Below are 23,088 nucleotides of genomic sequence, written 5' to 3' on the forward strand. Positions count from 1 at the left end.
TGCACTAATTATGTGAGGATGTGCAATGCATCACGTAAATCATGATAATTCAATGACCAAGCCAAACATAGTTAAAAGCCTTTAAAACATCATATGAAACATAAAACATGATCAATGCAAACTTGTAAGAAAATCATAAGTCAAATGTAACATAGTGGGAGAATCATGAGTCATAATGAGAGTCATAAGTCTTTGCGAGAGGTACCGTTAACCGACATAAACTATGTGAACTATAACATAGAGTTCGTGCTTTCCTCACACACCAAAAAGATAGGGGCCATACTTTCCAAGGTAAGAACCATAACATCGCCTAAGTGGATCCACTAAGCTACTAAGGAATCAAGCTTCAACCAACGGAATACCATGCGTAATATAACATGAGCTTTGAAGATGGTAAGAATATAGTAATACCCAGTTCATCATAAATACTTGAAAATCTTAAGAATAACTCCTTCAACATATCATGACATCATAACATATTCATAAAGCTACTTATCTAAAGTATCAAAATCATGATAATCTTGTTCATAGAAAATCATGAAAAACCTTCATGATAGCATACTTTACTTTGAAGTAACCTTTGTCTTCATTGAAAATCCATAATTTATACGTCATCAATAAGAATCATTAAAATCATAATCCATAAGCTCGTGATGCATGCATAATCTTGAATCATAAATTGGTAATCATAAAGTAGTCATAATGCATGGGTCATCATAAAATACATTGGAAACATGCAATTGAATTGAAATCATGTATAAAGAGACCATTAATATTGAATAATAACATAGTTGAATTGACCTATATGCAATTTGATCAAAACTAGAATTTGGGAGAAATTCAAAGAATAAGAGAATTGAAAAAACCTTGGGACTCCATGGATGGAAGGATCCATGAATAAATTCCCACATACCTTGTTTTAATTAATCTTGGAACCTTGAAAAAACGAGACTTGAACCTTGGAGAATTGAACTTTCTCTTGAAACCCTAACTTGGAGAAGAAGAGAACCCTTGGTTGAGAAATCTTAGAGAGAATTTTTGTATGTAGTTGTTTAAGAGGGAATGATGGAAATTTGGGAGAACTAGGTACTTATAGGCTTAGGAGAAAGATCCAAAACAATATAACTTCATCATTAAATAAATTGGGTCGCTATCATGACACTCGAAAAATTCACCTGCTTCGCTAAAGAGAAGGGTCTTTGCTAAAGCGACACTCCCTTTGCAAAAGCAAAGGAATCAGATACTAGAAAATCACACAAGCCACAAAGTTCCTGAATAGACCCTTGGGATTCATTTGGATTCCCGTACACATAAACCATATATGCCATCAAACTAAATTCAATATTCTAGAATCAATAAAACCATCTGAATTTGAATTTGAGGTCTCCATGACCCGAAATTCAATACGTTACTTTAGGCTCAAAAAGACCAAAACACCTTCGAAGCTTTCAAAAAAATACAAAGGAACTCACCCTAGGCCTAAAAGCATCCCCTAATGCAATAGAGGAGTCAGAAATCCAATCTGAGTATCCAAACTCTGAATATTAATCAAAGTCAACTCTAAACTCAAAAACTTAATAATTTCCAACTTTGGACCTCAAATCTATGATACTACTCCAAATCTGATTCTATCAACTCTCCTAGACCAAAAATATTTTGGTGGTGATGGAATCAACGTAATTCCATTTTGAAACTCGAAACTCTAAATGACACCAAGTACCACTATTTGATAACTTAAGCCATCAAAACTCAAATCTTTCCAAAAATCTTAACTTTTCAAAGAATTTCACAAAACCAACTTCGAATACTAATCAAACATGAGTAGGGGAAACTATCAGGAAGGGTAAAAAGGTCATTTTGCAAAATAACCAAAAATGAACTTCGAGGTTATTACATCATCCACCATTAAAAATCATGTTCAGCCTCGAACATAAGGTAAAAGAAAGTACTTGGAACCTAAAACATTTAGGGATATCAAGCACGCATGTCATCCTTCGAGTCCCAAGTCGTCTCTCCGACTGACTAGTGCCTCCACTGCACCTTCACCAAAGCAATCTCCTTGGTCCTAAGCTTATTGGCCTACCTATCCAGAATGGCTATAGAATCCTGCTCAAATGTCAAATTTACACCCAACTCTGCCGAATCAAGGGAGATCACATGGGACTTGTACAAAATATACTTCTAGATCATGGAAACATAGAACACAGGATGTATTACTGACAAGCTAGGTGGCAAGGCCAATCTATAATCCACCTCTCCCACTCACCCTATAATATCAAATAGTCCAATGAGCCGAGGGATAAGATTTCCCTTCTTCTCGAACCGCATCACACCTTTCATGAGAGACACTCGGAGCCAGTTATGGTCACCCTCCATGAACTCCAATGGTCGAAATCTCATGTCTATATAGCCCTTTTGCCTACTCTGGATTGTCAAGAGTCTATCCTGAATCATACGAACCTACTCCATTGCATCTCTAAGCAAGTCCGTGTCTAAAGAGTCTATCTCAGTTGACTCAAACCACCCAATAGGAAATCAACATTGTCTACCATAGAATCCCTCGAAAGGGGCCATCTGAATACTGGAGTGATAACTTGTTGTAGGAAAACTCTGCTAAGGGCAAATACTTGTCCCACCTAGCACCAAAATTAATAACACTGGCTCAAAACATATCTTCCAACACCTGAATTATCCACTCAGACTGCCAATCAGTTTGTGGGTGAAAGGTTGTACTCATATCAAGCCTAGTACCCAAACTATGCTGTAATGCCCTCTAGATGTTCGAAGTAAACAACCCTGGTCAGAAACAATAGATACAACCCACCTATGAAGTCGAGCAATCTGAATAATGTACAATTGAGCTAGCTTCTCCACTATATACTTCACTCAAACTGGAATGAAATGGGTAGACTTTGTTAGTCTGTCAACAACCAACCAAATGGAATCATAACCGCCCATGGTGTTGAGCAAACCCACAAAAAAGTCCATGGTGATCCACTCCCACTTCCAAGTAAGAATGGGTATCCTCTGAATCACACCTCCAAACTGCTAGTGCTCACACTTAACCTGTTGATAGGTCAAACACTTAGACAAAAATTCTATGATGCCCTCTTCATCCCACACCACCAGTAGTGCTGGATAAGATCATGATACATATTCACTGCACTCAGGTGAATAAAATACTGAGAAAAATAAGCCTTCTCTAGAATCAATCTGATAAAGTTGCCCACCTTGAGCACGTAAATCCTTCCTCGATCCTCAAAACATCATCTAAATTAAGTCTAACCTCCTTGGCTTCACCCCTCAACACCTTGTCTCGAATGATACATAACTTCTTATTATGAAATTGTCGCTCCCCAATCTGCTCTACTAATGAAGAATGAGCCTCAATGAAAGTAATAAAACCACCACTCTCCTCAAAAACCCACAAATGAAAGAAGTTGTTCGCTAATCTCTGAACATCCCTAGCCAAGGGCTTGCTTTCAACATTAATCACGACGAGACTCTCCATACTAGGTGCCTTCCTACTCAAAAAATCGGCCACCACATTAACCTTCTCTGGATGATACAAGATAGTTATTTCATATTTTTTCAGTAACTCAACCCATCTACGCTGTCTAAAATTTAGATCTTTCTGAATGAAAATGCACTAAAGACTCCAATGATTGATGAATACCTCACAATACACACCATACAAGTAATGACTCCATAACTTCAACACAAACACCACTGTCGCTAACTCTAAATCATGAGTAGGGTAGTTGTTATCATGAGACTTTAACTTTCTAGAAGCATAGGCAAACACCTTTCTTTTTTACACCAACACTCTACCTAAACCCACTCAAGAAACATCATAATATACGGTGAAGTCTACACCCTCCTTGAGTAGAGTCAAAACTGGAGTTGTAGTCAATAAAGTCAAGCTTCTGAGTCAGTCTAGTTAAAGAAGCCGCAATAGTAGAGAATCTCTGCACGAAGCGCCAGTAATAACCAACCAACCCCACAAAACTCTGAATCTCAATAGGAGAAGTAGGCCTAGTCTAGTCTCTAACTATATCAATCTTGACTAAATCCCTAATACCCTCCTTAGACACCACATGTCATAGAAATGCCACACAATCAATCCAAAACTCATACTTGGAAAACATTGCTATAACTTCCGCCCTCTCAATTTTGAAGCACCGATGTCAAATAACAAGCATGATCCTTCTTGGTCTTGGAATACACCAAGATATAATCAATAAAAACAATCACAAAAGAGTATAAATATAGATGAATAACCTACTCATCAACTCCATGAATGTTGTTAGGGCATCAACCCAAAATACATAACTAGAAACTCATAATAGCCATAACGGGTCTGAAAAACTATTTTGGGAATATCTAATGGCCTAATTCTCAGTTGATGGTAACAGATCTCAAATCAATCTTAGACAACAAAGCCGCTCCCTAAAACTGATCAAATAAATCATCAATACGAGGAAGAGGATACTTGTTCTTGACAGTCACCTTTTTCAACTGTCTATAATCAATGGACATTCTCATTGACCCATCCTTCTCTTTTACAAATAGAACTAGTTCACCCTAAGGTGACACTGAGATGAATAAACTCCTTACTCAATAAGTCCTTCAATTGATCCTTCAACTCCTTTAACTCAACCAGGGCCATGCGATAAGGTGGAATAGAAAAGGGCTTAGTGCCTGGCTCCTTATTGCGTCGCCTAAAAAATTTCCCCTCTTTTCTAAACCGAAGGGTCTCCACTAAAGTGGAGTTCGCTAAAGCGACACCCCTTTTGCAAAATCAAAGGCACCAGATATCAAAAAATCACATAGGCCAATATGTTCTCGAATAGACCCTCAAGAGTAGTTATGAATCCTTTACACACAAACTATATATGCTACCATACTAAATTTGATGTTTCGAACTCAATGGAACTATAGAAATTGGAATTTGAGGTCTCTGTGACTCGAAATCCAACATATCGCCAATAAATCAACATTAGGCTTAGAAAGACCAAAATGACTTTGGAGATTCTGAAAAAAATACCCAGGAGCTCTCCCTAGGTCTAAAACCATTTCCCTAAAATCCAATAGAGTCGGCAAAAATTCAATACGAGCATTCGAACTCTGAATGCTGACTAAACTCAAAACTTAATAATTTCAAACTTAGGACCTCAAATCCATGATACCACTCTGAATCTGATTCCGTCAACTCTGCTAGATCAAAATCTACATTCCAAAGCCGATGGAATCGCTGGAATTCTATTTCAAGACTCGATACATCTAATGATAATGAATACCACTATTTGACAACTTAAGAATTCAAAACTCAAATCTTTCCAAAAACCTTAACTTTATAAAGGATTTCACAAAACTATTTTTTAATATTGATTAAACATGATTCAGGGCAATTATCGAGAGGGGTAAAATGATTATTTTACAAAAATACCAAAAATGACCTTTAGGGTCATTACAAGGAAATTTATCGCCTTATGTTATCTGCATAAAACATTAGTAGTTTCTGTTTAAACATAAAATGTATGCCGTTATGAACTTGTTGTAGGATAAATAGTATTATTCACTTATCTCTTAACTGCAACCTAAACTAGTTTAATATTTTGTGGCAATTTGTAGTAATGGGCTTGACTAGAATCTTAGGTAACTTATAAGTGCTAATTTTTTAGTCCATTTCTTTTGAAAAGTTACCTTGAGACCTGCTTCTTGTTAGAAATTTGGGAGAGAAAGAAATTATAAATAATAGTCAATACTAAGTAGAAGAGAAGTGGAGGAAAGATGATTTTCTATTCAACTTTTTCTTGCTTCAATATGGGTAGATTACATGACTATTTATAGGTGAATTCATCCATTGGAATTTTTCTTTAGCTTGTAAACCCATTTGACCTCAATGGTGCCGTTTTGTTCTAGAAGTTTTACCAACTCTCAAGTGTCCTTCCTTTTGATTGCCCAGATTTCTTCATCCATCACATCTCTCCATTTTGTATTACCAACCGCATCTTAATAATTTATAGGCTCATTGTCCACAAATAAATAAAAGTGATTTAAATTATTTAAAATTTTCTGTTACTTCTTCCGTTACGTCATATAAGTCTAGAAGACTTCTAAACTTTTGAGGTACACTGCTTGAACTTGATTCTCCAACTTCTTGAACTTGCGATAGAGGTTTTGTAGGCAGTGTAGTAGACTGATCCACCACTTCTTCATCATACTCATCATCAAAGAATAGACTAAAAGAGTAATATTTCTCTTTAGATTTCCATTCCCAAGCACTATCTTTATCAACTTCTATATCTCTACTTATGGTAACCTTGCAATTTCTTGGGTTATATAACTTATAACCTTTAGATCTTTGTGCATAACCAATGACAATATACTGTTAGACCCTCATTTTGATGATTCGAGTGGCTCGGGCATGGCTAGGGATTTACATGATGAACCTAGTTAAGGTTTAATACATTCAGTCAAGATTAAGTTCAATTGAAAAGACATTGGAAATGGTGTGGCTATGACATGTATGATATAAAGCAAGGCAAGGATATAATCATGGTAAGGTCATGGAAAAGTAAGTTTGTGGGCTAAGTACTCGACAAATGGGGAAAACGCTGAGGAGACTGACCACAATGGCAAGCTGTACAAGGCAGGACCTGGGCACAGTGCAGGCATATGGGAAGGCAGGAGTTTGGGTGGACAAAGGCAGATTTTGGCACCAAACCTGAAGGCTTCCCATGTGTGCCTTGCATGTGCATGGGCAGTTGGGCGGTTGGGCATTTTCTAGCCGTTTTGGAGTTTGTCAACATTATAGATAAGCTTGTTTATTTGAATTTCAAATTTGGCCTATTAGTTGGGGATGCCAACTGACTTTGTAGGCACATGAATCACATATGACTAGGTGCTGTGGCCTATTTATTGGCATAGGCAGACTAGCCACAGACAAAGAGTTATTGGGTTGAATTTTATAAGGCTACTTTTTGTGTGCTTCTTTATGGAATGAGTTTAATACAAAGTTGAGATTTGTTCCGGTATGTGATTTGGTATTTCTTATTTTGTAGGCATTGTCTAAGTATGAAACGAGATTCAGGGAAAAGAAAAAAAGGTTGAGTCTAAGAGTTAGACTGCCAAAGTGGGTTAGATCGTTATAAGTTGAACCCCTTACAATTGATATCAGGGTAAAAGTTTTCGACACTAACAATGGCTTGAGAAAATAGTTACAATGACTTATGAGAAAAGGCTGCCTAATTCGAAGCCATTCTGGGTATGACAGTAGGAGATGAGGAAATGGTTGATGTTCTAACTCAAATTTAGGGCATCAATGTAGTATTGCAGACTTATCATGGGAATTTTGATTGTCTGTTGGCCAAGTTTTAGGCTTTTTATGAGTCAGTGGGAACACAAATTGAGGGCCTTCAGAAGGAAACGAATATCTGAAAATGGAGGTGACAAGCCTTCATCTAGTGTTACAAATCTACTAGAGGAGGTGAATAACATGCCAAGATCAAAGTTTCTGAACCCAAGTCATTTGATGGTGTTTGCACTGCCAAAGAACTAGAAAATTTCTTGTGGGATCTAGAGCATTACTTTGCTAGTGCTCATGTCCTTACAAACGACAAGTTAAATATTGAAGTCCATTACTTTAGTGGTGATGCTATTTTGTGGTGGCGGACAAAAAATGCTGATGATGAGAGTGTGAACAGGCCCAAGGTTGATATGTGGGAAAAACTTAAGGATGCCCTTCATGAAAATTCCTGCCAAGTAACTCATTATGGGTTGCTAGAGACAGGTTCAAATATTTGAAACAAGTAGGATCTATTCGTGAGTATATAAAGGAATTCATATCTCTGTTGTTGGATATTCAGAACATGTCTGACGAAGATAAGTTTCATAATTTTATTTTTGGCATGCAGAGGTGGACACAGAATGAATTGCACAGGCAGAAAGTCTAAGATCTACCTAGTGTAATTGCTACACTAGATGCCTTAATTGATTTTTGATCTACTAGTGTCACTACTGATCTATCTCCTTCATCTAAGGCCAAGAGGAAGGAGAAGGGTAAAGAGTGGAAGAAAGAAAATCTAATAAAAGATAGGAATGACAAAAGAAAGGGGAAGATAGATGTTGCTTCGTCTAGTCAAAACAAGCCCATTGGTGAAAATGTTTTCTGGACTTGTCAAAAACCAGGCCATCAGGCAAGAAACTGTCCTAAAGATGCAAAATAAATGCTCTACTGGCCAAAGAATAGAAGCAAGTGAAGCGAAAGGGATAGAATATTGTTGTTTATGTTAATCCCTTGCATTTGTTAAGCACTTTGTCTATTTTTAGTGAAATGCACATAGATGAAGATGTTGTTATTGATGTTGTCTACATTAATGATGCTGAAATGGTTGATGATTTATCAAATAACTATGAAACTTTAATATGTATTGACATGAAGATCGGAGACAAGAGTGTGATTATGATGGTGGATATCGGTGCAGCTCATACTTTTTTGCCTCAAATATTATCAAAGAATATTGTTTAAAGGTGACTAATTGTGCAATGAGGATGAATGAAGTCAATTATGCTGTACATCCAAGCTATGGCATGGCTTTTGATGTGCCTCTAATAATAGAGCACTGGTCTGGTGTGCATAATCTGACTGTTGTACCACCTGATGATTTCAACCTGCTATTGGGAATTGATTTTATGAGGAAATTAAAAGTTTATCCTCTTCCTTATTTAGATGGTCTGATATTTATGGGTGATAAGAACCCCAGATTTGTTAAAAAAATCCACCCTTTTGATGAGGGAAGTAAGAAGAATACTAAAATCACTGCACTACTATCTGCTATGGCTTTTGAGAAAGGCTTGAAGAAGGGTGAACCAGCTTATCTTTCTACCCTGGTTGAAGTGAAGCCGGATGTACAGATTGAAGTTCCAGATATTATTACTCTACCTAAAGAGTTGCCTCCAAGGAGGGAAATTGATCACAAAATTGAATTAATTCCTAGATTAGTGCCACCAGTACGACCTCCTTATTGCATGTCCCTATTGGAGTTGAACAAACTTTGCAAGCAATTATTGCGTGGTGCTGGAATGGTTCTACCTTCGAAGGATCTATTTGGTGCACCTATCCTATTACAAAACAAGCAAGATAATAGTATTAGGATGTGTGTTGATTACAAGGCATTGAACAAAGTGATAGTGAAGAAAAAGTATCCAGTGCCACTGATTCAAGATTTGATGGATATGTTATCTAAGGCTAATTTCTTTTCTAAGTTAGATCTTGAGGTCTGGGTATTGTCAAGTGCACATAGCTGAGGGTGATTCCCCAAAGACAATTTGTATTACTAGATATGATAGCTATGAATTCCTTATAATACCATTTGGGTTGACTAATGCCCCGACTACTTTCTGCAACTCAATGAACAATGTACTTTATTAGTATCTTGATGACTTTGTAGTAGTCTACTTAGATGATAATATAGTAGGACTTTAAAAGATCATCTGCTGCTTTGAAAAAGGTCCCTCAACAACTTAGAGAATACTAACTCTATGTAAAGATGGAAAAACGTGAGTTTGCTAGCGCGAAATAAAGTTTTTGGACCATTTGGTAAGTGAAAACCAAGTGCGCATGGATACAAATAAAGTGCAAGTAATTGTAGAATGGCAAGAACCCAATAGGATTAAATAACTGAGAACTGTTTTACGACTTGCAAACTACTATAAGAAGTTCACAATAGGCTATTCAAAGAAGGCTGCCCCATTGACGTATTTTCTAAATAAGAACAGGAAATAGGCTTGGTCAGAATCAAGGGAGAAGGCTTTTAACTCGTTAAAGAAGGCCATTGCATCTAAACCAATATTCCGACTGACTGACTTTGATCTTCCATTTGAGGTACATATTGACACCTCTAATTATGGTATTGGCAGTGTGCTAGTGCAAGGTAAATATCCTATTGCATTTGAGAGAAGAAAATTAAATCCTGCAGAGCAAAGATATACTTCTCATGAAAAGAAAGATGGTGGCAATATTTCATTGTCTTCAAAATTTGGAGGGTGTATCTATTTGGAATGAAGTTTTTTTCTAATACGAACAACTTGGCTAATACATACTTTAAAACTCAATAGAAACTGATTTCAAAGCATGGTAGATAGCAAGAGATAATGGTTGAATATGACTTCATATGGGTACATAAACTAGGCAACCAAAACCAAGTGGTTGATGTACTAAGTCGCAAAGAGGTATTTGTTGCTGTTTATGCAATTACTAGATTTGAATCTAGTTTTCTTGATAAGATCAAAGTTAGTGCTACATATGATTCATTATATGTTAAGTTGATGGATCAAGTGAAGGAGGGTACAGTTAGATGGTATTAGATCAAGGATGGGTTGTGAAGAAAAATACTGAAAGAGACACATGATACTGTTTATGCTAGGCATCCAGGTGTTCAAAGGATGATGGCATTACTATCCCAAAATTTTTTCTGGATAAAATGGAAGATGATACTTAGGCCTATGTGAAGTCATGTCTAGTGTGTCAACTGGAAAAGACAGAAAGAAGGAAAGAAGCTGGGTTACTTCAGCCTCTACCTATTGTGGAGCATCCATGGGCTTCTGTTTCAATGGATTTCATTAGTGGATTTCCAAGAGTGAATGACAAAGCACCAATCATGCTTGTGGTTGATAGGTTCTCAAAATATGGTATATTTATTGTTGTCCCTACTTTGTGTTCTATTGAAATATCAGATGAGTTATTCTATAAAAATGCTGTGAAGAATTTTGATGTTTTATTGGATATTATGAGTGATTGTGATGTTAGGTTTACTGGTCGGTTTTGAACTACTTTCTATAAAATGATGGGTACTGATTTGAAGTTCTCAATGGAAAACCACCCATAAATTGATGGACAGACTATAAGGATCAATCATCCACTTGAAGAATATCTTAGACACTATGTGACTACAAGTCAGAGGAATTGGGTTGAGTTGCTGGATAGTGCATAATTCTGCTACAACCTGCATAGGTCATAAACAACAGAGAAGAGTTTATCTGTGTTGGTGTTGGAAATTCATCCTAACACACCATTGGAAGTCGCTAAGTCTAAACCACAAAGTAGTTTCCCTCCTACTTACAGGTATGCACGAGACAAGCAAGAGTTTCTAAATGAGGCGCAAGACAGCTTGAGGAAGGCAACAAAATAGATGAAGAAGTATGATGACAAACATCGGCGTGCTTTGGATTTCAGGTTGAGGATAAGGTGTTGCTAAAACTTAATACATAAATCTAGAAAACAATCAGTAGCAACCCGATTCATCAAGGACTGATTTTGAAATATGATGGGCCTTTTGAAGTCATAGAGAAGGTGGGTGAAGTTTCTTATCGGTTAAACTTGTTGAAAATATTAAAAATTCACCCTACGTTCCATATGAGGTTTTTGAAGCCTTTTCATTAAGATGATGAGGATATGATAAAGTTAGCAGCCAGACGTGCTTTTCCTATTATAAGAAAGCAGTTTGAAGAATAGCTTGAGAGGATTTTGAATCATAGGACTTTGGGTCAAAGTAAGAAGAATCAACGAGCAGAATTTCTAGTTTAATGGTAAGGGAATACAGTGTGTGATGCTACATGGGAGTAAGTTTCATCATTATGGCTGTTTGAGGATGATATCAAGGCGTACTTAGATTCTAAATCATCAAGGACGATGAGCTCATCTGGTGGGGGAAGTTTGTTAGACCCTCTGCATGATGGTTCGAGTGGCTTGAGAATGGCTAAGGAATTACATGATGAACTTAGTCAAGATTAAATTCATTTGACAATACCTTTGAAATATCATGGCTAAGGCATGGCAAGGGCTGGGCAAAGCTAATGAAAAGCAAGGCTATAATTGTGGCTAAACAAGTTCGTGGGATAAGTACTAGACAAAGGGGGAAAAGTCTAAGGATACTGGACCACAATGGCAAGTTGTGCGAGGTAGGACCTGAGCATGTAGACATGTGGGCAAGCACGAGTTTGGGCAGCTAGAGGCAGACTTTAGAGCAAAAATTAAAGGCTACCCACGTCTGCCTTGCACATGCGCGGGCAGTAGGGTGGTTGGGTAGTTTATGGCCGTTTGGCCTTTGTCAGCATTGTAGATAAGCTTGTTTATTTGAAATTTGAATTAGTCCTATTACTTGGGGATATCAACTGACTTTGCAGGAATAAGACTGGAATGCGACTTGGTGCTGTGGCCCATTTATTTGCATAGGCAGACCAGTCACAGACAAAGAGTCATTGGTTTGAATTTTGTAAGGCAAATTTTTGTGTGCTTCTTTATGGCACGAGTGTAATACAAAGTTGGGACTTGTTCCTGTGTGTGCTTGTGTGTTTCTTATTTCATAGGCATTATCTAAGTATGAAACGAGATTGAGGGGAAATAAAGAAAGGTTGAGTTTAAGAGTTAGACTGCCGAAGTGGGTTAGATTGTCGTGAGTTGACCCCCTTATACATACTTCTCACTTTTTTTTAATCAAGATTAGATCTCTTCTCATCCGGCACATGTACATAAGCAATGCTTCCAAGCACTCGCAAGTGAGCATCTTTTGGTTTGAAACCAATCCAAACATCTTGCGTAGTTTTTCCATGAACAGTTTTGGTGTGACAACGATTTGATAAATGCACTGCATAGGCAACTGCTTCAGTCCAAAATTCCTTTGGCATATTTTTTCTCTTCAACATACTTCTTTCTATGTTGAGAGTAGTTTGATTTTTCCTCTTGACCACATCATTTTATTGAGGTGATCTTGAAACGGTCAAAAAATAAGGTATTCCATTTTTCTCACAAAAAGCCTTGAATTCATGTGAAGTGAACTCTCCACCATTATCGGACCGAAGTGACTTTATTTGGTTGTCACTTTTTTCTCCACCATGCTCTTAAAATTCTTGAAGTTTTCAAACACCTCAGATTTTTCCTTTAAAAAATACGCTTAAGTTTTTCGAGAATAATCATCAAAAAAAAGAAGGGAATAATTACTTTTATAAAGTAAGGCTTATTTGATAGGTCCTTACACATCCATATAAATCAATTCTAAAGGACACGGTGTACTTGTCAATGACTCTTTGGGAAAGTTTTTTCTTGATTGCTTTCCAAAAAAACATCCTTCACAAAGCTGATTAGGATGGTTAATGGTTGGAAATCCTTTCACCACATTTTCCTTTTTCATCAATCTTAGACTATCAAAGGTCAAATGGACAAATCTCATATGCCAAATCCAAGATAAATTTTCGACACATGAAAATAAGCACCTTGGTACATCGCTTTGAAGATTCAACACAAACATTTTATTTTTAGCCATGGAAACTTTGGCTAACAATCTCCCATTTTCATCTTTCATGGTCAAATTTTCATCTTTCAAATGAATGTTCATAATTTTTCTCCAAAAGCTATCCTAAACTCTGAATATTAATTTTTATCTCTGGTATATACATGACACTGGAGATAGATTGATAACTTCCATCTTTCAAACGAATTAAAATCGTACCTTTTCATTTGATTTGAACTTCTGAAGAGTCTCCAAGAGTAACATTTCCACCATTAGACTCCTCAATCTCAGTAAATAAATTCTTCCCGCAGAGATGACTACTTGCACCAGAATCAAGGTACCATTTATTTCTTTCTACAATTTCTTCTTCTTTACATGCCATGAGTAAAATGTCATCTTCATCTTCATTTTTTCTCTCCACAAAATTATTTATCTCCTCCAAATTATTTTTACATTCCCATGAAAAATGACCATATATATGACAAGTGTAACATTCAATATTTTATAGGTCATACCTTCCTTGATTTGACCTCCATCCTCTACCTATTCCACTGCCTCTTTCTTGGTTGGAGTCTTGACTTCTTTTTTCTTTGGTCGAAGGTTGACCACCACCTCTTCTTCCTCTACCACGAACTCTTTTATGCCCATAACCTCTTTGTTTTGAGCCACATCTTTCAACTTTCTCATTCAAAGAAAGTTTCACTTGCAAAGCTTGTTAAACCGACTCTTGTTTTGGTTTATTCAACTTTTCTTCATGTTCTTGAAAATAACCCATGAGTTTTTCTATGGTCATGGTTTCCAATTCCTTGGACTCTTCTTTCATGACCCAAGCCTAGGGCCTAGACGTGACATGGCGAATGAAAAACCCAAAAGTACCTCTAACAAGCCTCTTAGCATTCTTTTAGCCTATCATAGGTAATGACAATAAATAAACAAGCAAAAATTATAATAGTAAATCTTCAACTTACATATGTCCAACAATACCTCTAACGTTTATATTTAACGGGGCTAAGACAAGTCCCTAGATCACCCTCAATAATAATAGAAAGAAATGCCATAGTAAGTGTCTAAAGATCTCAACAGATCATAAGCTAGAAAGATAAAGGAGTGTTGTTCCCGGAATATGGAAACTCACCAAAAGTAGTCTTCAAATGAACTATCAACTAGCCACGTGGAGGAGAACAAGGAGGAGCACCGGTCCCTACATGGTGATATCATGTAGCAAAAGAGTATGTGTTAGTATTTTGAATGTACTAAGTATGTAAGCATGCATGAACATTGAAGAAATAGTAAAACTTTATGTAATATGAAAAATAATGCAATGTATGCATAATCAATCATATAGATATCCTTTAAAACATTAATTTATGAGAAAATGACCATACCTGACATTTAAGACCAGATGAGCTATTACATGGAATCTAGATGAGATGATTTCCATTATCTGATTTGATTTGAGTTTTATGAACATAATTGAGTCTTGAGAGGAGTATTGAGCACCGAATTGAGGGAGAGTAATTAACAACTCAAACTCAATAAACTACATAGCAAATGTTGGAGAGGATCAAACCGTAAAATCAGATGTTTCCCTTTTATCCCAAGAGAGGACTTGATTTGATTAATTATGGATACAAGATTATTGATTCATCCCTTACCTTGGAAAAATATTAAATGGACGTTGAAATGACGTCGTCTTATTTTACATCACTAACTCATAGGTGGTGGTTTTCGGATAAGAAAAACTCCCAAACTTTTAAAACGAATGGTTGATTGGCTGAGTTGTATTATATTGACTCTATTTCTCTTTAAAAGCATTTTTTATTTTAAACTTTCCTTCTTTATTAAGTTGAGTTGATTGTGGAGTTGATTCTCTTGAGATAAGTTGATTGATGTTGAGTTTGTTGATCGTATTCTATCCCTGCCATTTTTCATACTCGTCTATTCCATGTATTGACACCATTTGGCTTGCATCATTTCATGATGCAGATATAGGTGTTAGAGATCATCAACAGGCACTCCTTTGAAGATCTACTTCTTTTTTGGTAGTTGTGTGAGCTCCTTGCTTTTCGGATGGATCATGTTTATTTTCATCTTTACTTTGAGTATTTTCTTTTGGATAGCTATAAACTTGTCATTGCCACCTTTTTGATAGTGATAGAGGCTTCATAGATAAACAATCATTATGTTGAGTAAACATTTTGGTTTTCAAAATGGTTATTTGATTTAGAGTTGATTTGGGATCTATTTTTACATGAATGTCTTTTAAATTCAAATTGAGTCTTCCATTGAATGAATGAATGTGTGATTGGACCAAGTGGTTTTCTTGGAGACCAGCAATGGTCTTTGAGTGCCGGCAATGCCTAGTATACCCTCTTAGAGCCTGACAATTTACAATCATAACAACTAATCTACCATTTTTATTAGTGTTGTTAGAGGTTTTGTATGATTGGGTGTATCGCTCACTAGGAGGTTATTTGATCATTTCCTTTTTTGTGTTATATAATTCATATTCTCTAGTGATGAGTACCCAATATGTAAAGATCAAATTTGTATAACTTAAGCTCGTGGGAAGTTTTGGTTGTGAGAATGGAATCTTGACATGATTTGTGATAGTCTATGTATTATGAGTGTGGTGGCTGGTTCTGGTTTACTTCTAGATTTAGCTGGTATTGATTCAAAATTCTCTTGTGGTTATGTGATAAAAATTGTTCTGATGGTTATAATGCGGTTTAAAGGGTTTTAGTTTAGATTTTGTCCATGGTTAGTCTATGACTTGGGAGTTATTCTTGATTTATAGATTTGCCAAAGTTTGATTCGAAAGTTCAGTTCTTGATAGTAGATTGTAATGGAGTATTCTTAAGAATGGGTTCCTTTGAGATATAATTACTAATGTTGGAAATTATGCCTCTGACTCTTAATAAAGTCAAGTATGCTTCTTCCTTCTACAATATATTCGAGGACAAACATGATTTTTAGTGATGGATAATGTAATGACCCTGAAAGTTATTTTTGGTAGTTTTTGCAAAATAATTGTTTTACACATTCGAGTAGTTACCCCAAGTCATGTTTGTTTGGTATTAGATGTTTGTTATGTGAAATCCCTTGAAAAGTTAATTTTTTTGGAAAGTTGAGTTTTGAAGGCTTAAATTGCCAAGTAGTGGTTTTCTGTGTGTTTTGGAGTTTCAAGTTTTGAAATGGAATTTTATCATTTCCATTAACTCTAAAATGTGGAATTTGGAATAGGAGAGTTGACGAAAATACATTTGGAGTGGTATCGTGGGTTTGAGGTCTTAAGTTAAAAAGTGTTGAGTTTTTGATCCTAGAGTTGAATTTAGGCATCATTTGGAGTTTGAACGCTCGGAATGGAATTACGATGACTCTGTTAGATATAAAAGGTGATTTTAGGATTAGGAAGAGTTTCAATATATTTTTTTATGCTCCGAGGCGATTTGGTGTTTTTGAGTCTTAAACTAGTTTGGTTGCGACTAAACGGATTTCAGATCAAGGAGACCTCAAATTCGAATACTGAAGATTTCATTGAGTCTGGAAAGTCAAATTTAGTAGGGTAGCATATATAGTCTGTGTGCACAGGATTTCGAAGGAATCTTGAGGGTTTATTCAAAAGTTTGAGAAGTGGATGATTTTTGAATGTTGATATCTGGTGGCAGGCTTCGCTTTTACTAAGGAAAAGTTGTAAAAGAGACCTCCACTTTAGACAGAGGCTTGCCACTTTAAATAAAGGATCCACTTAAGTTTCCTCGCTATCGCGACCAGGGTGTAGCGAAAGCCACCCCTATCTCGCTTAAGCGACACTTGAGAGGGTCTAAGTTGGGGTTTTGCCCCATTTCTCCATTTTAAAAAAACCCTAGAGCTCGGGATATGTGATTTAGAGGTGTATTTTTGAGTCTTGTTGGTTGGGTAAGTGTTTTTAATGAAGAATCTTCAATATCCATTGATTATATTGTGATTTAACTCCAAATTCTTGATTTTGGACTTCAAATTGTGGGATTTTTCAAGATTTCAAGGTCTTCCTTAGAAGGGTTATTATGAATTCATTTTGACTCCATTTTTGAAATGGTATTCAGTAATAAATTCCAAATACTTTGAAGAGCGTTTTCATATAAAAATTTTAGATTTGAGTCTCATTTTCAAAATTGGATTTTAAAACTATTTTGACCAATTTCCCAAATTTTGTGATTTTTGTGTCATTACTTTCGGATTTTGATTTTGAACCATTGTTTGATTATATTGTGGTAATTTGGACACTATTCATAATGTAAAGGCTCAAGTTTTTTATTAATCGAGTATTCGTTTAGGCTAGTGAACTTCTAAAGTCCAGTAAACCTTGTAGAATTCTCAAATTTCTGTTCGTATGTGTGCTGGGGAGTAATGGAAATGAAATATGGGACTTTAATCATGTGAATTAACCTTTATGAAAGAACAAGGTCAATAAAAAGGCAATGGTGCTATGACTGTGATCAGAAATGTGAAGTTCTTCACCTTCAATTTGATATGAATTCGATGAAATGCTATGATAGACCTAATGTGATGTCACGACCCAACCCCGTAGGTCGCGACTGAGGTCCGACCTGGACCCCCGTACACATATCTATCAGCTGTGGTCACATTGAACTGTAAATAAAACAATATCATGTAACAGAGCCCCACTGGGCGATAACATTTACATATACCTGTAGCCCTTTTTGTTTGTATCACAACATGACAAGGCACGCAAGCCGACAAGGCTGCCATAACATAACAACATGTATAATATATCATATAGACCTAGATGAACCAAACTGACATATACAACCCACATATACATGTCTGCAGACCTCTAAACATATAAGTGACAACATATGGCGGGACAAGGCCCCCGCCTTACCCCTAAATGGACGAAATAATTTTTATACATCTGTGGATAGTACCAAAAACTAGGCCTCGATACAATGGAGCCTCTTCCGACTGAGCTGCATGGAATCCTAAGATGACGAACTCCCAAAATCTATATATGTACCTGCGGGCATGAACGCAGCACCCCTGAGAAAGGGGGTCAGTACGATATATGTACTGAGTATGTAAAACATAATATAATACAACTGGAAGCATATCTGAGATAGAGAAACAGGGGATAAGATATCAATTCAGAAACCTGTACCTGTACTTTGTGAATTACAAAAACATGCATGTTCGAGTCATATCATATAGCCGGCCCTTTCGGGGGTCCGGTGAATTACCACTGTAAAACCATCATGGCCCCAGTGCCATCACAACCTTATTACAACACATCATCATATATCTATACACGTATCCTGGCTCTTTATTGAGGGACTCAGAGAATAATGCAGTGAACTGTGCACGAGAATATATACTGGCCTGGGACTCAGGGAAAGAAGTGTTACAATATACACGAGTAAGTAGTGAGTAACTATATGCAATTTAAATCATCATTAGAGACTTGACCGTATAAGAAGATTAACATTTTGTCGGAGGACTCGAGTAGTAGTGTAGTCATCTCGAGTGACTTCTAAATGCCATTATGGGCAATATCAATTATAATCTCGGGGCTCCTAGACATGTACTAAAGTAAAGCCAAATCGCTTATGGAACCAAAAATATTTGTTAACAAATAGTCTGTAAGACTTGGAGCCTGTACATTTGTTACCTTTTTAACATATAAAAGTTTCCAGGGAAATAGTTCGATTATTATAAAAGTCCGATATTCAGACGTAAATAAGAGATGCTAATAATGGAGTTACCCCGGAACTCATATCATGTTTAACCTACAACTAAGACATGCTAGAAGAAGAAAGGGAATAAACTATATATAGTCTGTACTTTCCTTTATGTGGATATTTCGTACCCGTCCCATTCTAGGGCTCGGTGAACAACCCTGGCATCATAACCTCATTTTCATGCCAAGTACATAGCAAGAGAAAGGAGAGATAGCTTTTCATAAACTACGCTTTAACACGTAGAAGCCTTAACAGGCAATACTCAATCTTTATAGGGGTTCCATTATCAAACAGTGGATGGGGATTAGGAGGCATACTTGGAGTTCTGGGAATGGAATTATTCCCACATTCCACATACAATTCACTTAAGGCTAAGACTTTCCAAAAGGAAAGAAAGATACTGTACGTGCTTATACCAAAACATGCCACGAGAAAGCTTTACATACCTTGTCTGAATTATTCCTTATCCTGCTTGCTTTGCCATCCTTTGAACCTATTCAACATGAAAGTAATATAAATATCAACCCCTCTTAACTTTCCAGCATCTTAGGTTACACCTTAATATCAATGGAATCTATTTCCTTAGTCGTTTCCCCGACTAGTTTTGTTATTCGCTAAGGCGTCGACGAAAATTGGGAAGCACCTCCCCTGTAATGTGCCCTATCCAAATTTCCAATTAGGTCCCTAAGACCTACAGCCAACCAACAACAACAAACTTCAGCAATTCATACCAACAATATACAACCTAAACTCCAAACGACTTATTCAAAAATACGATATCAAAATAGGGCGTCTAGCCTTTATTTTGTGACGCCTTTAATTATACGTAATGAGGGGTCATGTGGCTTCGACCAGCAGCACCCTAACCCACATTAGGACATATTTAGGCCCTGAAACAACAAGCCACACCCCTGCAGCAGCAACTCACAAGAACGACATTTTATTTCGATGACAATTCACTTCTAGCGACTCCAATTTAGTTTATTTCGAACGTCGAGCATTTGTACGACATTCTTAAACTTCCAGCAGCATACAAGGGGTGTAATACACCATATAACAATACCATAAACTCCAATTTAAAATGAAAGGCCTTACCTTACGTTAAACTTGTCAAACTCGCCAAAACTATCCAAAATGTGAAATCTGGACAGCTTACTATTTCACCTTGTCGTTTCGTTTCGAAGGGGTAATGGAGGGAAACAGGATTTATGTCCTACATGAAAGTTATATAAATGTGTCTTAGGGTCGCAAAAAATTTCGAATCATCCCTACATCAATTTTTTACAAAACGATATGACCAAAATACTCACAGCTGTCCGTGTAGGATTTCCAAAACCAAATCTGGGCAGTACCTCCTCTACACTTCATCACCGTTTTTCGAGAAGCTAAAGGAAAAAATGGATTTTAGAGTATGAACGAAAGTTATCAGTCTATGAAATACCTTTCCAAAACATATTAAATCATTTGAAACGAAAGTGTACACAAGACGTTATACCAATATTACTAACAACAGTCCCTTCCAAAAATGGGTTGGTTAATTAGTTCTTAACATTTTCTCCTTCAACTTTCTCTTATTTCTTTCCAAGTGTAAACTTGCAACCATGGTTCCTTAGGCATCCTAAGACACATGTATACACCCCCACATGGTTGAAAAACATTATAGATAATTAATTCACGGAGGAAAATTGAAGAACTCACCTTTAATTCTTCAAAAACGTTGCTGCCTTGTTCCTTTTGGTTCTTCACATTTTTTCCTCTCATTTGGCTGATGTTTTTGGATGGAAAATAAGTTAAAGAGTCAGCCAACATGTATATATACACCTCCTTAGGAGGTGACACGTGGCAGCCCCCTATGGTGACACATGGCAGCCTCCTAGGGTGACACCTCGTCCAAGCTTCCAACACAAAACTGCCATGTGGCAGCGTGGGGTCCATCCCAAGTAGGTGAGTCACCTGCCTGCTTGTCACCTGCTTGCTTCACTTTCGTAAGTTCGGAAACTAGTTTTTGCTCCCTCTCGTAGGTTCGTAATCTCGTCTTATTTTAAGAGCCTATGTAACCCATGCTACCCAAGCTTGGTATGCACTCCAATAGCTTAAGTGTGTAAGACTTCCAAGTTAGTAGCTTACGTAGATAAATTGAGTCCTACGACCCATTACTTGGCCTCCAATACCTTCCGGACTCTTATGATTTCATCTCCAACCTTTTCTAGTATGGGGTATCACATTCTCCCTTCCTTAGGGCGGTTTGATAGTGTCGTAACTTAAGTGGCTCACATACTAGCTTCTAAGTAACTTAAGGGACCTTCCGAGTTCAAAGATGTGGGGTGTAACATCCTTCCCCCCTTTAGAACATTCGTCCCCGAATGTTAAATGCAATTCCTTTAAGACTTTATATAAATTATAGAGGGGGTTCCTTTACTTTATGCTATCACATACATTCCCATCTATATTATTAACATACGAGTGCTCAAGAGTTGGAGTTACTTGTAGACATCGGTTACAGGTGCGAATACTTGTATTTCATGTTCTCTTTAGTTCCCCGATCATCCTCTTTCTGGTTTTGGTTTTTTCACCGTAACATGACGGAAGGTACGTCTTTATTATACAATCTTTCAGTTCGCCGATCTAGGATAGCAGTAGGTTTTTCCTCACCGGATTCCATCTCCTGGACCTCACCTATGGCATATACCCTGGGTGTCTCATCAGTATCTTTGTGAAGCATTCTTATTTGATGGACTGGGTGTATTGTTTCCAAATGAGGTGGTAAGCTGAACTTACCAGCCACGTTGCCTACCTTATGAGTAACTTGATACCGTCTAACATATTTTGGGTCAATTTCCTTTTCTAGGTGACCCTATGATGAACATTCAATCATCAACTTGAACTCTGTATGTCGATGTCGATTATCTGTATATCATTCTTGCCGACTCTGGGCTTTTAGTCAATAGCTTGCTTAATCATGTTGGGGCCATTGGAATATTGGAGTAGTAATTATTATTGTAGGCAACTTGATAAGTGAGGGATAATCTTTCCGGCTACCTTCGAAGTTAGTCTCCCGGCTTGTGACATATCTTCTAGCGTCTAATAGGGCGCTCAGTCTGTTTAGTAGCTCGAGGGAGGAATGTGGTACTAAGACCTGTCTGTGCTCCTGATCTCTTCTTAGACTGATCTCAAGGCGTTAATTATAATTGAAGTCCCTTTATATGGGATATTAGATGAGAAAACCTCATGGAACCTTACTACTTCCTTGTCATATAACTTCACCTAGTTCTAGCGGCATAGGTGGTCTTGCTTGGAAGCAAATAAGCTGATTCGTTAGCCTACTCACAATAACCCATATAGCACCCTACTCTAACAGAGTACAAAATAGGTTCATAATGACATTGATAATCTGGGAACCATTAGCCTCGTATAGTCCTTCTCGACTCCTTTCAGAACTTTAACTAGTGTTCGATCTTTTAGATCCTTCTTTTTCGCCCTCAGAGTTGGATACCAAGTGGTGTCAAAATTCCCTCGCCCACTGGCCCATATAGCCATTCTGCGGTTTCCCTCTCATTAACTAGCTCTATGTTGACGAGTTGTGGCATTCGAGTGCGTCGTCAATTAGCAATTAGCTAATCCTTCTTGTTTTGCTTAGGCCCTTGTTACAATTTCCTTAACATATCTTATAATACTCTGGGTACATAATCTCATATCGTTTCTCCGTCACTAGTTCAGATTCTTCCATCTCGCGCGATCACACCAACACTAACGCATTAAGTTCCATCAAAATTTTGAAGTTAAGCGTGCTGGGGCAAGAGTAATACTGGGATGGGTGACCTCCCTGGGAAGTCTCCGTGTTGCGTTTAATTGTAATCCTTTCCATAATGTGTGGGGCACCCAACTTAGCTCTAGATTTACATCAGCGTTGTCTCGCGAGTCTTTATGTTTTGCCCTGTCTTTTCGTCTGTTATTTTGCATCTAGTATCGACGTAGACCTTTAGCTCCACGATCCTTTATTCACTTTGTGTTCTCCTTATTTTCTACCACAGGAGGCTTTCTATTCCTTTTTCTTTGGTTAT

General features: G+C 37.1%; 1 pseudogene; it reads left to right on the forward strand.

The window, feature by feature from the left end:
* Positions 1-22,755: 22,755 nt before the first annotated feature.
* LOC129888072 (5S ribosomal RNA) lies at positions 22,756-22,875 on the forward strand (annotated as a pseudogene).
* The last annotated feature ends 213 nt before the right edge of the window (positions 22,876-23,088 follow it).

Source organism: Solanum dulcamara, chromosome 4, assembly GCF_947179165.1.
Source record: "Solanum dulcamara chromosome 4, daSolDulc1.2, whole genome shotgun sequence".
In the NCBI taxonomy this organism is placed as follows: Eukaryota; Viridiplantae; Streptophyta; class Magnoliopsida; order Solanales; family Solanaceae; genus Solanum; species Solanum dulcamara.